The 16,514-nt window shown below is 40.0% G+C and overlaps 1 protein-coding gene and 1 long non-coding RNA gene across 12 annotated transcripts in view; one reads left to right on the top strand and one right to left on the bottom strand.

The window, feature by feature from the left end:
- The window catches only part of PHF24 (PHD finger protein 24), a 32,435-nt gene extending 28,258 nt beyond the window's left edge, over nucleotides 1–4,177 (bottom strand). For 4 of the 11 annotated variants that reach the window (XR_470155.3, XM_007498839.3, XM_007498844.3 and 1 more), the window contains exon 1: nucleotides 3,353–3,878. The gene's annotated coding sequence lies outside the window, so the exon portion shown is untranslated. Of the gene's footprint in view, nucleotides 1–2,783; nucleotides 2,917–3,352 lie in introns of all 11 variants that reach the window. The other 7 variants (XM_056806013.1, XM_007498840.3, XM_056806011.1 and 4 more) reach the window with 7 other exon arrangements.
- LOC103098130 (uncharacterized) overlaps nucleotides 3,312–16,514 on the top strand; it is a 28,577-nt gene continuing 15,374 nt past the window's right edge. The window contains exon 1 of the long non-coding RNA XR_470156.2: nucleotides 3,312–4,140. This is a non-coding gene — a long non-coding RNA (uncharacterized LOC103098130). The remainder of the gene's footprint in view (nucleotides 4,141–16,514) is intronic.

The raw sequence follows: 16,514 nt of genomic DNA, 5'->3' as shown, positions 1-16,514 counted from the left end.
AAGGACCTTATAAATTAGTTGTTATGCCCCTAGCCAGATAGTGCAAGTGATAACCTGGACCAACAGGAGAAGTAGAAGCCAAACTGGTGGTTGTGGTCAACTTCAGGATCATAGTTTCTTCCTAGATTTGGGGGTATGATGGGAAGAAATATTTCAGCTCAATACTTATTAAAAGCCTACTGGCACAACTGGGTAACAAAGTAGATAAAGAAACAACCCTAAAGTTGGATGGACCCATTTTCAAATCTAGCTTCAGTCACATCTTGGCTGTGTGACCTTGGGCAAGTCACTTAACCCCATTTGCCTAGCCCTTGCCCTTCTGTCTTAGAGTTGTTACTAGGACAGAAAGGGTTTTAAAAAAGAGCCTATTGTGTATCAAAGTAGTAGGAAGTCAGAAAACAACAATGAAAAAAAGGAAATACCCTCTGCCCTCAAGGAATTTTGTAACCCAGTATAAAAGAATAACAGAAATCCACAAATAATATAAATTAGAAGGTGGTAGCAGTAAATGGGATAGGAGTGTATCAGAGGAGGTTTTACCTGAGGGGTGGCACCTGAGCTGGATAGGATAAAAGATTTCAAATATGAGGTAGCTATAGACGTGGAATGGTATGTACAAGGCATGAAGATAGAAAATAAACTCAGAAACATTAAGTGGTCTGGTTTAGTTGGAGTACAGGATGTATGAAAGGAAATGGTATGAAATAAGGCCTAGAGATAGGTTGAAACCAGATTATGGAGTGCTTTGAATGCCAGGCTAAGGAATTTGTACTTTAAGTAGTACATAATGGGAAAACTCCTGAAGATACTGGAGCTGGGGAGTGATATAATTAGATCTGTGCATTAGCAATATCATTTTGGTAGCTATGTAAAATGAGTAAATTGGACAAAGGAAAGTGTAGGAAGGAAGACAGTTTCATTTTTTTTGTTATGTTATGTTTTGTTATGTTTAAAGGGAGAGTATCTAGGAGAAGGAGAACTGAGAGGTGAGAGATTTATTAGTCACCTATATATCAAAAAATTTAAGCCACTGATATGAATAAGCTCTATAAGAAAGTGGGTATATTGGGGAAAGGCTCTCTAGAAATAGGCCTGGGGGAGTCCCAATATTAGGGGGAGTCCCAATATTAGCAGAAATAGGAAGGAGGAGCTATTAAAGATTCTGGCAGAAAGATATGAGTGATAGGAGAGAGAAAAAAAAGAGTATGGTCAGAGAATACATAGAAGAGTGCCAAAGCAGTAAATAGAGGGGAATCAAGGCATTGGAAAAAAAAAGAGGGCACTCTTTTTTGATTTTGTGGAGGTGGGAGGAATATTCTGTCTAAATGATCTTTTAGTGACATGAATTAAGTTAAGCAGAGTATTTTCTTTTTTAAAAGCTAGACCTGGGTTTTTCACCTTCCTTTGTCTGGCACCTGATTCCTATTTCTCTTTTGCTGATTATCAGAGTTTATCTTAGGTATAGGTGCAGATCGGTAGCTCTATGTCCCAATCTATATTCCTCTCTAATAGTGGTCCAGCCTTAACTCCAACTTCCAGTGTTAGTCACTTTCCATATGACTATCTGCGAGAAAGGACCTGCTGAGTGGGGAGATGGTCAGCCACATTTAAGACTAACAACCTTTCATTAATCTCAATTATTTTGCAACAGTCACCAGCATCCTACACATCATATGACTTTCCCTCACTTCTTAAGGAAAGCCCTCAATCAAAGACCACTTCCAATCTGCTTCTTCTTGCCTACTTACTAGAGGTTTCTCGATTTATAGGAAACATTACAGTGATTATAATACCAAAGGCTAGGAACTAGAAAGAAAACCTGTGATGAAGTAGGGGATAAAAAGGCACTGAAATGGGAGTCTGAAGATTTGGGGTCTAGGTTTAGCTCTAATACCAACTAGAGACCTTGGACAAATAAATTTCCCTTCTGGAGAATTCTAAGAGCTGTAAAAATGTTTTCTAAGATCCCTTTTGATTCTGTCATTCTAACTTAGTTGAGCTGTAGACAGGCTGAATAACATAATGAAAAAAATAATAAAAGGATTTAATGGAACTCAGCCACAGGGTACCATCCCTACTTTTTACTTGGCACATTTGTCTTAAAGTCAGTGTCTTAATTCTTTTGTGTCATTGATCCACACTTTTGGTAGCCCAGTGAAGCCTGTGAACCTTTTCTTGAATGCTTTTAATTGCATAAAATAAAACACATTGGATTATGAAGAAAACCAATTATACTGAAATAGAAAAGTAATTTCCCCCTTCATTTCAGTTCAAGAACTCTTTGAAATCTATTCTACCAATCCCTTAAAGTCCCATGGACCCCAGGTTAAGAATTCCTGCATGAGTAGACTATCTTTGCTTCAGGTTTTAATGTAACATACCAATAAACACAAATTCCTTCCTGCCTCTAAGAAAGCCTTTTCTTTTATCTTCCCTCCCTTAATAAATAAACTACTCAGCAGTTTTCAGGATCACTAGCTAAAATCTATCTACTTAGCTTTCTTTTTAGAGGACCTCTTTTCTTTCCAACCTCACTATAGACCAAGCTAGGAATGTACACACAGGTACATCACCTATATTTAAAGAAGTCCAGAATTTTAAAAGTCAATTAAGAATCTACATATTGTTCCTGAAGAGCCTAAGACATCTTTCTGGAATGCCTGTGTCCTCAAGTCAAATATTCCCCAGCTCAAAAACCTTTCCTCAGATTTCAGAGAAAGGGACGTGTCCCCTGTCAAATGCGACAGATACCTCCTTCAATTTTTCTTTAGTTTGCCCCTCACCTCACTACACAGCTCCAACTTTCGCTCCCTGCACCTGCAAGGGCCAGTTCCTCCACACTTTTCCTTTCCACAGTCAAGTTCTTGGGGGGGAGCCTCTGCGGATGGAACCTCCAAAACACCTTCAGAGTCCTGGCTGGGGCATTCCGTCAAACATTTTTCCTGGAGCAGAAGGCAACTAGCCCTCCCCCAAATCAACAAGCATTGATAAATGCCTACTGTGTGCCATGCATGGCAAATGGTTAGCCCGGGAGATGCTGCCCAAGGCCAGCCCCCGCAGAAGGCAAAGCAAGAGTGGGCTCTAGAGTGGCAGGGGTACCTCTGCCACCCCACCAAACCCGCATGCTGCCCCCCTATGCCCTCCCCTCCAGGCCAGGGGGCAGCCACGCCCCGGGGGGGGATCCAGGGCGATGCCAGGTGCTTGGAACTGTAGGGCGTGGAACATCCTCCGGTTGCGGGTGGCCCCTGGACGTGCTCGAGCTCGAAGGGCGCCCCCTTCCCCTGCCCGCCCTCCATCCCCCAACTCGGCCGCGCCCCAAGCTCGTGTCCCTCCCCCGGCTCTCGTTGCTTACCAGGAGACTCAGCTCCGGCTACTGTCCGCAACTTACGACGTGGCCCCAGCCCTGCACATCCCCGTCTTCAGCTTGGGAGCTGGGGTAGTGGCTATGCCTTTGCCCTAGGGGGGCTTCTTGGTGGTGGCGGGGGACCTACCTTCGGCTCTCTCCACCTGCTCCACCCGGGGACCAGCCCTGCGGAGGGCTGGGCGAGAGAGGCGAGGGGGCGGCGGGCCGCAGCCCGGGGCTAAGCCCACCGCCTGCCCCCTCCTTCCGAGGGAGGCTTCACTCAGCTCGGCTTGGCTCGAGCGGCGGCGGCGGCCGTTACCGGCTGCGGCGGCGGTGGCCCCACGGTTCCAACCGCCGAGGCTACTCCGGCCCCGTGCTGACAGAAGCGCCCTCGGCTGGTAGGCGGGCAGGGGGCGGGCCGGGAGCTCGTGCGCCCCCTTCTCTTCCCCCTCCCGGCGGGCAGGCGGGCGCGCGCTAAGGGGCGGAGGGGGGCAGCGCCGCAGGGACGGTTTTGAGGCTGGGCGCGCGCCGCCTGGTGGAGGGGGAAGGGAGGAGGCACGCGGGGCGGGGTGAGTTGGGGGGCGGGCGAGAAACAGCGCGTGGTGTTAGCAAGCGGTGAGGGCGACGGGCTGGCGGGCTGGGGCAGGAGTCGGGGTGACCCGGAATGGGGCGCAATGTAGCAGCTCCGGCCTGACGCAGGCAGGTTGGGGAATACCAATGAGCGCCCCCCCCGCCAAGCCCGGGGACTGCAGAGCCTGAGACTGCACCAGCCAGTCCGTCCGACTGGCACCAGCAAGGTCAGTCACAAGCCAAGCCCTCCCCGTCAGGCCCCTCAGCCCAGCTCGGAACGGGAGACTGCGTGCATGCAAGCATGCATTCATTTCAGCATCAGATTGCGGGGACTTTGTGGACGTTTGTATGCTTGTGTGCATTCGTTCATTCATTCATTTCTGAATTCATTCCTGAATTCATTCATTCATTCATTCATTCATTCATTCATTCATTTATGGGCCCTCATCAACTTCCCTTCCGGACGCTTGACTCTGGCAGCGTCTTAGAAAAGAGGGAGGGGTCGTCGGACAGGTAGTGGCTTCGGAAGGAGGCGCCAATTCGATCCAATCTGGCTTCATTTTTGAGAATCTGGACGTAAGGAACCCAATACATCCTGAAAAACTGCAACGGAGCCCACATCCCTCCTGTTAGGCCTCTTCCCTCCTCTCCTTCCATAAATGTTGGGGACTAGGTCCTGCAGACGTCCCCTTTAGGGTTGGGGATCGCATTCACTCACAGATATCTAACCTTAGAAAGCACTCCCACTTCGACCGGAGCAGTGAAGTGTGAACTTTCGGGAAAGTCAGACTGGCAGTGTGAGAGGTAGAGTGAACCTCGGCATTGCATAGCTGTCTGGGGAAACGACAGTGACTGATCCGGAGGTTTCGCTCTGCCTGAGAGAGACCTTCCAGCTCTTCTAGGCCAACCTCTCACTTTGTACGGGAGGAAACTGAGGCCAGAGAGGAGGTTGTTTTCTAAGGTCATAAAGGCAGTCAATGAATTCAGCACCAGCGCTGTCCCTCAGGGCTCCCTTAGAAAGGGCGGGATTTTGTACTCTTTTCTTCTTACTTACTCTGGGGCTCTGCCCTTCCTTTCCTTGACCATTTCAGTGGGACTGGTCCTATCACAGGAGCTCATTTTCAGTAGCTCTATCACTCCTTTCTTTCATGACGTAATTAATTCAAACATGACCTGTCTTGTGTTGGTTGCTTTCTACTAATTTTTGACCAGTCATATGAACCCATCAACAGACATTTATTAAACACCTACTATGTCAATCTCTGACGTTGAAGAGCTTAGTCTTTGGGGAATACAGGCACCACGTTTACATTTATAGGCATATATACAAAATAGATACAAGATAAGTCCGAGGGAAAGGCATCAGCAGCTGGTGAGATAGGAAAGACTTCATTGAAGTAGGTGATGTTTGAGCTGAGCCTTGAAAGAAACTGGGGGTTCTTAGAGGGAGAAGTGAGGAGGGAATGCATTCTTTGGCAAAAATATGAGGATGGGAGATGGAGGAGCAGCCTTGGTATTCATGAAGAGTAATAATGTGTAATAAGGCTGTTTTCAGAGGTAGATTTCAGGCTGGTCAGGTTATGAAGGGCTTTAAATGGCAAGTAAGGGTTTATATTTTATCCTAGAAGAAATAGGAAGCTACTAGAGCTTCAAGAATAAGGGAGTGACTTTTCAGATCTGTGCTTTTGAATAACACTTTGGCAACTGGGTGGAGGGTGAATTGGAATGGGGAGAGATCTGAAGCAAGGAGATGAAAGAAACTATAGCAATAGTCCAGTGAAGAGATGATGAAGGGCTGAAGTAGAGAAGGAGACTTAAACAAGAAATGTTGTTGAGATAGGAATGACAGATTTTGGTAGAATTGGGAAGGTCTGGTCATGTGATGAGAGGGGGAGTTAGTAGCTGAGGATGACAAAGAGGCTACAAACCTGGGGGTGGAGTGGGGTTAGAGATGCTGTAGGAAGAAGAGAATATGGAGGAGGAGGAAGTTTAGGAGAGAAAAGTCATGAGCTCTATTTGAGTTTGAGATGTCTATGATTGATTCATTTAGATTTGAAAATCATTATCATAGAGATAATTAAACCCAGGAGAGCTGATGACACCAGCCCTCTGTGTACTGTTTCCTGAGGTAATTAATAACTCTTCTATTTTTAAGAGCAAGATCTATTTAGCTATCTTTACACATTTCTCTGCTTATGAGCCTTTGCTTATGCTGTTCTGTGCCAAGAATGTTTCTTGCCCTTCTTCACCTGTTGGATTCCTACCTATGATTTAAAGCTCAATGAAAATTCTGCCTTCTCCATGAATCCTTCCTTAATCTGTAATAACCTTCCCTCTTCTATTTCATATGACATTTTTTGAAAATCTAATGTCTCACATAATGATATATAATGAAAATTTAATATCTCAATAATATTATGGTTATTTGTGATTATCTTATCTTTCATTAATCTATAAGCTCTTGGATGGCAGAGATTATGTTTTATCTAAATTTATATCTTTCTTAGTGCCTAGGACAGTGGCTTATATTGATCTGATAGACATTTGATACATGTTTTTGAATGAATAAATGAATGCCTACTTTCTGTCTAGACTGCTCAGGATGCTTTTGACAATATTTACCCAGGCAGCCTTCTACAACTGATTAATACAATGGATTTTTCCATTCATCTAGCATACATTCTTTGGAAATCTAAAATATGTACTAGGCACTTTGAAGATAGGAGGTTATGCCAAAAAAATTAATACAAAGAGATATGAATAAATACCAATGATATTCAATAAAATCCTTGATTTTCATTATTGCAATTTACTTTTCCTGGAGTTTAATTTCCTATATTAATAATGTACTGAGTTATGCAACTCATTTCTTTCTCAGTGTGCTTAATAAGTAAACATCTATATCATTTGCTGTGATAGTCCTGACAAAGCAGGTACAAAGTGGTGACTGTTTGGGACCCCCTCCAGAGCTGAATTACTCCAGTAATTCTGCAGGCAGAGGATTCTGTAAAGGTTGGTGACATTTAACATCTTTTGAGCTTCCTGGTTTAAAAACTAGAACTATTAACGAAAAGGGAGCTGTAACAAATCTTTTCCTTAAGAAATCTCTGCTGACTTCCTGGAATATAACTGATTTATTAAATGCATAAAATATACATTATTGTTTATCTAAAAGTATTTCAAGCCATAGCTTAATTTATTTATACTTTTCTGCTCTTTGCAGCATTTCTTTCTACTCTGCCCAAGTAATTTTAGGATACACTAGATCCTTGTATTGAAGGGATACAGAGCATGTGATTGATCTCAGTGGGACAGGGATAATCAGAGGAAACTTCTTGAAAAACCTGAGCTTTGAGCTGAGTCATGATGGAGAAAAAGAGGGTCAGGTGGCCTGGAAAGAGGAAATGGAATGAATAAAGACTTATGGAGGAGTGTGCAAGATTTGTATGGGGCTAACTTGATTAGAATAGAAGGAATGTGCGGGGAAGTAATTTGTAATTTATCATTTGTTCCTTTGTTTTATATGTATAATAATAAGAATCTTAGGGCTACTGGGCCCTAAGGGCTGGGGTAATATATACTCTCCTCAATGGCTCAATATACTCTCAGCTTTGGACCCATGAACAAAGACTGACTTTAGTCCTAGGGGAGCTTGAAAAACTATGTCTAATATTCTTTGTCTCTGGGCTAATCAAATAGGGTTAAGCTTCTTGCCCAGGATCACACAGCTAAGAAGTATCTGAGGCAAGAACTCAAGTCCCCCAGACTCTAGTTTGGCACTCTATCCTCTGAGCCACCTACCTACCTCTCTTTGGCTCTTTATAATCCTAACTTGGAGCCCAGAAGAGAATTGTTTAAGGTTTTGGTTTTGGCTTATGTTTAAAAAACCTTCCAAAAAGTGAGGTGCAGAAAAGGTCTCTGCCTACAATGCAGATAAGGTAAGGTATAAGGTAGCCACTGATTGTCAGAAGCCAGTAACATAACTCTTATTCTCTTTCCAGAAGTTTATACTTAAAACATCAAAATGATCTGGGTTTAAATGTGGCCTCAGACACTTCTAAGCTGTGGGACCCTGGGCAAGTGACATAAACCCCATTGCCTAGCCCTTACCCCACTTCTGCCTTGGGACCAATACTTAGTATTGATTCTAAGACAAAAGGTAAGGCTTTTTTTTTTTTTTAAGCCCACAACATCAGCACATGATGCCGTTTGCAAGAATCCTGAATCTTACATTTCACTTCTCCCCTGAGCTGTACAAACAATTTCTACCATATTCTCTTCTGGAAAGCCTGGGCAAGAATTGGTTGAACTTCCGCCCTTCAGTGGTCATCCTCTCCAGTGCAGAGACTCTCCCTGCTTCCTATCCTCTCTAACCAAGGGACTTAGGTTCTTTGGGCCTTTTGAACTTAAAAGGTTTTCTCTAGGACTCGACATGTCTCTCTCAGGAATTATTTTACATATACCTATACTCAAGAAAGAAATAAAACAAGTTGCGGCCAAGGGCCCAAGGCCCTGTGTCAGTCACCCAAGCCCACACAAGCTTGAGCTGCCATATGCCAATTTCACCCTTTCTGCCCAAGTCAGGGAGAGACTCAAAGACTATTGACATCTCCACATAGAAGAGAAGAAAGGTGGTGGGGTAGAGAGTCACTTCCCTTTTAAGGTCCACTAAGGCTGTTCTCATTCAGCTGTCAATAAGGGGACTGTTTCCTTATCTTAAAGATCCCAAGTCCTTCCCCAGAAATGGCTCCAGCATAGACCCAGCATTTCCATGGAGCATCTCCAGTAGACCTTCTGCTAATGGGCTTTGTCTCCTCAACTCGACTGAGGTTTTTCAAAAGTCAGGATCTGTGTTTTCCAATTTCTTTTTCATCTTCGTAGTGCATAATAGAGAAAACTGCATGCAACTGATGTTCACTGAATACTTGTTGAATAAATGACTGCAAAACAAAAATGAGGCCAGAAAGAGGCCAGTTATAAATGCCTGGTGAGAGGGGTACTGTATTTTCTTGTATAGGGTAACACTTTACTAGGCCTATCATGTCTTCAGTGTAGGTATGCCTTTCAGTGGTGCAGATCCCAACCTATCCATGCCTTCTTTCTCATCTTATTTGGCTCTTTTTCATTTCTTCACATACATCCTCTGTGGGGGATCTAAAATTAAAACAAAAAGCAGGGGAATAATGTGGCTGAAACTACATAGTGATTCCTAGATAAAAGACTAAATGGGAGTCCATATTTTTTTCTTACATAATGTTTTAAAAAACATTTTTATCTAATTATAAAAATGAGAGACACTTAGGTGCTAGCCCTTTAATTTTATAATAGTTCTTTGTGTAAGGGAGAAAGAAAAACACAGAATCTCATTAATTCCTGCTCTTCTCCCACCTTAATAAAGTCACTTATTGGATTTTAAAGATAGAGATCTCACAGGAACATCTTTCCTAAATTTGTTTAGGGATACAGTTCACTGAGGAGGTGCCTAGGATGTTGCCTGCTTATACCAAATGCCCCTATTTACTGTTGAAACACAGGCTCCATGCTTCTCTTCTTACTTGATGACCTAGAATGAGGAATTACTATGGCAACCAACAAGGAATCACTGGATTTCCTTCAGAGAAGTCCCAGGGCTTTTCCATCTGGAATTTCTAGACTGCTCCATTTGCTCTTTATCCACTAAGATAATGGCGGAAAGGTTTTCCCCAGTATATATACTCTCATCAATCGTCTCTTGGCACCACTGTCAGAAATGAGATACTGAGCTGGATAATCATTGTCCTGACCTACTATGCAATGTCCTTCTATTTTGTTTCTCAGAAACAAACTGTTAATCTCTAATGGTAGCATAGATATATTTCTCATAATTAGTTATTAAAAATGGTTAACCCTTAGGGGCTACTAAAAGGTCACTGCCTCGAATCACTGTTTGAATAATTCAGAAATGACTTCTCTGTTCTGCATGGGAACACTATTCCATGATTCATTTAGTTTCATCTAATTTTTCCCTCAAACTCTTAAATAGGGTGTTTTCTTTCTCAGACTTATCACAGCATCCAAAAGCCATGTCACCCAGATAATAAATGTCCAGTTAAGATCAACTGATAGATACAATTTTATCATCTTTAAATATAGCCTATCTAGTCCTACCTTGTTAATTTTATTTTTGAAAGTTTTGGTCTCTAGCTATCTTCTTATGCATTCCTAATCATTAGGTTCTTTCAATTGTTGGGAGGATAAGTGAGATTAAATTTGTCCAACAAAGCATAGGATGTTTTTTATACGGCAAATATTTCATAGTATTCCCTCCCACAAAATAGAGTCTTTGCACAAAGTAAAAGAGTTAAGCAAAACTAACACAATGCACCTCTGTAATGACATTTGCAATATTCAGCATCCATAGATATTGAATATTGCAATTAATCTCAGTTTGTCTTTTAGTGTAGTTTAAATTATATTATTATACTTAATTGAGGATATTGTGTTCCCAGTTCTTCTCTTTACATTAGTTCATCTAAGTCTTCCTGTGTTTCTCTGAATTCTTAATTGTTTCTTATGATACAATAACATTCCATTACATTTTATACCATAATTAGCTCTTTGATTTCTGAATTGATGAGTATCTACTTTGTTTTTAGCCTTTTGATACCACAAAATTGATACTATAAATATTTTTGTATATATGAGATGTTTCTTTCTTTGACCTCCTTGAAAAATGCATGCCTGATAATGGGATTTCTGGACCAAAGGGTGTGAAAGGTTTAAGAACTTTTCTCACAATTCCAGCTTGTTTTCCAAAATGTTTGGACCAATTTGCAGCTCTGCCAACAGTGTGTTAGTGTGTCTGCCTTACCACAGCCACTGTAACACAATTTCTTTTTTCATCTTTGCCAGTTTGATAGGTGTAAGGTAAAACCTCAGAGTTGTTTTAATTTGCATGTCTTTAATTTTTCTATGTGGAGCATTGCTCATATGGTTGTTGATGGTTTGCAATTCTTTTGAAGACTTCTATTTGCTGATAATTGCTCTTAGTTCTATATATTGTTGATTTCTTATATATCTTTGAAATCAAACTTATCTGAATAAATATGGATATTAAATGTTAAATAAAATTCTAGCAAAGAGGCTATTTAGAAATATATTAAAAATTAGTAAGTACTTTTTATAAAAGTAAAAAGTACTTTTATACTTTTTGTAGAATCACTCATCTAAAAGTACCAGAGATGGGAAAGGAAAGATTTTAAGACTAAGCAAGAGTTAGAAAAAAAATCACAAAATGTAAAATAAATAATTTTGATTACATCAAATTAAAAAGGTTTTGTACAAACAAAACCAATGTAACCAAAATTAGAAGGGAAGCAACAAATTGGGAAACAATCTTCACAACAAAAACCTCTGACAAAGGTCTAATTACTCAAATCTATAAAGAACTAAATCAGTTGTACAAAAAATCAAGCCATTCTCCAATTGATAAATGGGCAAGGGACATGAATAGGCAATTTTCAGATAAAGAAGTCAAAACTATTAATAAGCACATGAAAAAGTGTTCTAAGTCTCTTATAATCAGAGAAATGCAATTCAAAACAACTCTGAGATATCACCTCACACCTAGCAGATTGACTAACATGACAGCAAAGGAAAGTAATGAATGCTGGAGGGGATGTGGCAAAGTTGGGACATTAATGCATTGCTGGTGGAGTTGTGAATTAATCCAACTATTTTGGAGGGAAATTTGGAAATATGCCCAAAGGGTGCTAAAAGACTGTCTGCCCTTTGAGCCAGGTATAGCACTGCTGGGTTTGTACCCCAAAGAGATAATAAGGAATAAGACTTGTACAAGAATATTCATAGCTGCGTTCTCTGTGGTGGCAAAAATTGGAAAATGAGGGGATGCCCTTCAATTGGGGAATGGCTGAACAAATTGTGGTATCTGTTGGTGATGGAATACTATTGTGCTCAAAGGAATAATAAAGTGGCGGAATTCCATGGAGACTGGAAAACCTCCAGGAAGTGATGCAGAGTGAGAGGAGCAGAACCAGGAGAACATTGTACACAGAGACTGATACACTGTGGTACAATTGAATGTAATGGACTTCGCCATTAGTGTCAATGCAATGTCCCTGAACAATCTGCAAGGATCTATGAGAAAGAATACTATCCACATTCAGAGGAAAAACTGTGGGAGTAGAAACACAGAAAAAAGCAACTGCTTGACTACATGGGTCGAGGGGATATGGTTGGAGATGGAGATTCTAAATGATCATCCTAGTGCAAACATCAACAACATGGAAATAGGTTCTGATCAAGGACACATGTAAAACCCAATGGAATTGTGTGTCGACTATGGGAAGGGTGGGGGGAGGGGAGAGAGGGAAAGAATATGATTCTTGTAACCAAGGAATAATGTTCTAAATTGACTAAATAAAATAAAAAAAAAGAAATTAGGCAAGCTGCTTGACTTGAATGTGTCTTTTAGAGAGTCACAATTCTGCAGTACAGCCAGTTCCATTTAGTAAATTATATTCACATTTTCAATGTTAATAGAAAATGGGTTACGGAAAAGCTGTATGTCCTGTTCATGGAGATGAAGCTCTTTAAATCTGAAAAAAAAAAGTACCAGAGGTGTCATCTTATCCAACATGAATCTAGCTAAAAATTGCTTCTACAACATCTTTATCCTTTGCTTGTGAAGTATCCCTTCTAGTGAAAGGGTTCAGATTCTCTCTTGAAGAAATTCATTCTACATCTGTACAGCTAATTATTAGAAGGCTTCCCTGAACTATCAAGCTGGAATTGCCTTTTGTCACTTAACTTTTGCTTCTACCTCTATTCTATTGGGTCAAACAGGAGAAGCCTGATTCCTATTTCATAAGACAGTCTTTAAATACTTGAAAACAGCTATTAGTGGCAGCTCAGGAGCAGGGTAGGCTCTTTACTAGGTAGAGAGTCAGGCCCAGAATCCAGAGGACCTGGGCTGAAGTCTGGCCTTAGAGACATTTCCTAGCTGTGTGTCCCTGGGCAAGTCACTTAACCTTGATTGCCTAGTTCTTGCCTTTCGTGTTTTAGAACTGACACTAAGACAGAAAGCAAAAGTTTTAAGAAAAAAGAAGTCTTCTTCCTTCCTAGTTTTCTCATTGCCTTCAACAGATGGCATATTCACTAATCTTCCTGCCATCATGGTTACCCTCTTTTGGATGTTCTTCAGCTTATCTATGTCCTTCCTAAAACATGGTATCCAGAACTGATCAACAGTACCCCAGATGTAGTCAAACCAGGGCAAAATATTTGTGACTTTGGTTTCTATGCCTTCTTTTATCCCTTCTAGATAGTACTACATTTTTGGACTGCCATATCAATTCTTTAATTTATATTGATTTTGCAGTCCACCAAAACCGTCAAATCTTTTTCATATGAATTGCTAGCCACAACTCCCTTCTCACATACTTTTGCAAGTGACTTTTTTTTAACCCAAATGAAGAATTTTAAACAATTGAAATAAATATAATCTTACTAAATTTGGCCCATCTTTCTAGTATGTCAAAGTCTTTTTTAGATCTGACTTTGTCTTTCAAAATATTAACTATCCCTTCCAGCTTTGTAGCATTGGAAAATTTGACAAATGTGCCTTTATCCAAGTAATTGATAAAAATGTTAAATAGCAAAGGGCCAAGGTCAGAGCCCTGGAGCACTTCCCTAGAAACCTCCTTCCAGGGTAATTGACTCATTAGTGACTACTTGTTTGTTCCAGTTATTTACAATACTCTGAATCTATCTAACTGTAATATCTTCTAACTCATACATATCTCTTATTCACACAGTGAAAGCATGATTGAGCTCGTAAGATGCTTTTCTGAAATTTAAATACACTATGTTCACAGCACTCCCCTATCCTAAAAGTATGCATATATATATATATATATGTATATATATATATATATATATATATACACACACATATATGAACCATACTGGCTTGATTATTGCTTCCCTTTTGTAAGTATTTTTAAAAATATCTTTGATGATGTTTTTTATTATAAAAGTCAAGCTCATTGGTTTAGTTTGAAGACTTTATATTCCTTTTTTGAAAATCAGGATATTTCTGTAGCACTTTTGCTGTTCTCTTGTTCTCTGTCATCTTTTATTGAGTTCTGCAATTGCATCTATGCATTCTTTTAGTACTTTGAGATATAATTTTTTCTGCCTTGGTGACTTAATCTCATTGAGGGCAACTAGATGCTCTCTTGTGGTCTTTTCACTTATCTTGGACTTTTTACTGTCTCATTTGAAGAGCAAACACATAGCACAAGAGTCAATAGCCTTCTCTTCTTCATCCACTCAAAATAGCAGTTTTATCCTTTCTTTGATCCTCTCCTTTTTCCCAAACAGCTAACCTGTTTTCTTTTCACTCATTGTCAGCATTGGCTCATTCTGGGCTTTAGAACATCTGAATCTTGTGTTCATCCTTAGTTACTTGACTTTTCTTTTAATCTTCTATATATTTGGGGGAGGGGTGGATGGAAGGGTGTTAATTTGAGTCAGTTGTCAAGTCCCCATAAACATCCATCCTTTCATTTTTTAAAATTTTCTATTCCTTTGAGTAAACTTCCCTCATAAAATATTAGGCTAGTGAAGCTTCTCTATCCTTTCTCTGAATCATTTGAAACTTTCTCTCCCAAAATCTAGCTGAGACATCATTATATTAAGGCTTTTCTCTTCTCTATCATGTACCATTTGATAAAATAATAATTCCCAAGGTTCCCATTTTTTCTGTTTCAACAACTGATTCTTCCTTGTGGGTTAGAATCAGATCTAGAAAAATAGTTCTCTTTGTCACTTCCCTAACTTTTAAATGATAAAATTGTCTGTTGCTGTTCAGTTGTGTCTGATTCTTTGTGACCATATGACCATAGCTATTCATGACGTTTTATCTTGGCAAGGATACTGCAATGGTTTGCCATTTCTTTAACAGTGGCTCCTTTTGTTAGGCAATCAGAGGTTAAGTGACTTGCTGAGGGTCCCACAGCAAGGGAGGCTGGAGTTGAACTCAGACCTTCCTGATTCCAGACCCAGTGTGCTAACCATTGCACCATAACTCATTAAGGCAAAAATTTATCAGCTTCTCTACTTTTCTCTAGGAAAAGGGCTCCAGCAGTTCTTTGGGTGGTTTCTATATCTCATTTCTGGAAGTCTTTAGTTCCACAACAAAATCATTTTCTGTGGCAGGTTTATGATTTGTTTCTTCATCTAATTTCTTTTTTTGTTCAGGTAGTCTGTCATGTGGTTTCAAAAAAATATCACTTCTCTTCCTCTATTGATTTTCACTCAAAAAGTCTTCACCATTTTTCCCCTTCAGGTTCTCAGATTTTCTTACAAATATGTGTTCTTAATTTAATATGCCTCTAATGCCTCCTTTTATTTAATTTTAGGAAGGTTTTTAAATAAAAAATCTATCCTTCTGAATTCCCTATCTTCATTGGGCATTAGTGATATTACTTTCTTTGTCCCTAAAGTTTTCAGTGTTTTTGCTAAGGACTTCCTAATCCTTAGAGACTTTCTCTCAGGTTTTTCTAGTGGTAGTGATAGAATTTGTCCTCATATGTATCACCAGAAGTGGATTTTGGTCATTAGGTTTAACAACAGAGTTCTCAGCTTACATCATGTTAACAAATGGCTATTTTTAATTTCTCAACAGAAAGTCACCAATTACTACAAAATTTATCTCTACTTCTCTAACCTTCCTTGCATGATGTTTCATCAGAATTCTCATCTTCATTCCTTGGAGTGTTAGAAACTGATTCAGCTCCCCAACAAAGGGGGGAATCTTATACCTGGAGGATATTAAACATCAAATGTTTGGTAGTCCTTCCATTTATTCTCTATAACATTCTTCCATATTCCCACTTTGATGCCATTGAGAATTTTCCATATTGTCATCTCTTTTTTGTTCATGAAGCACTTCTGTTCTTTTAAGGAACTCTTAGTTTCCCCTAAGTTATAGATTAGACCTTTCTTCCAATTTTTCATATTGTCTTCTAGGATGGATAGCAACTTTAATTTTACATGGGTGTATGTATTTTAGTGAGAGAAATATAAACTTGGCAAATGCTGCAGATCCCTACAAAGTGTTCCTTGTCCTACATTCTTGCTTGATTTAAGAATCTCTATCTTTTTCCTCATTTTGTGACACATAGGTTACCATGTTGTAATTGATTTGGTAATCTGCCTCAAAGACAGAAAACCATTTGATCTTTGGGGGGCTCCTGAGCAAGGTTTAATTTATTTAGGGTAGACTTTCTGTCTTTTTTCTGTTGATAGGACTCTACAATCTGTTCGACTTCCTATATGGACAGTTCCTTCTATTCCATTATACAAACACACAGAACCCATCCCACAAGCAAAAATCCAATGGTTTTTTGTTGTTGTTGTTGTTCTTGATCTTCAAATAGCTTTCTGTATATTTCTGTTCACTAGATTCTCTTACCACTTTATGGGAGTGGGACGAGAGGTGGGACAAAGTCTCACCTCCATTATTTATTACTTATGTGACCTTCAACAAGCCACTTAACCTCTTTGAGGGTCAGTTTCCTTATCTATTAAAATGGAG

The sequence above is a fragment of the Monodelphis domestica genome, chromosome 7, assembly GCF_027887165.1.
Source record: "Monodelphis domestica isolate mMonDom1 chromosome 7, mMonDom1.pri, whole genome shotgun sequence".
Lineage (NCBI taxonomy): Eukaryota > Metazoa > Chordata > Mammalia > Didelphimorphia > Didelphidae > Monodelphis > Monodelphis domestica.
The sequence above is the reverse complement of the archived record's forward strand: the minus strand, read 5'-3'. Positions and strand labels throughout refer to the sequence as shown.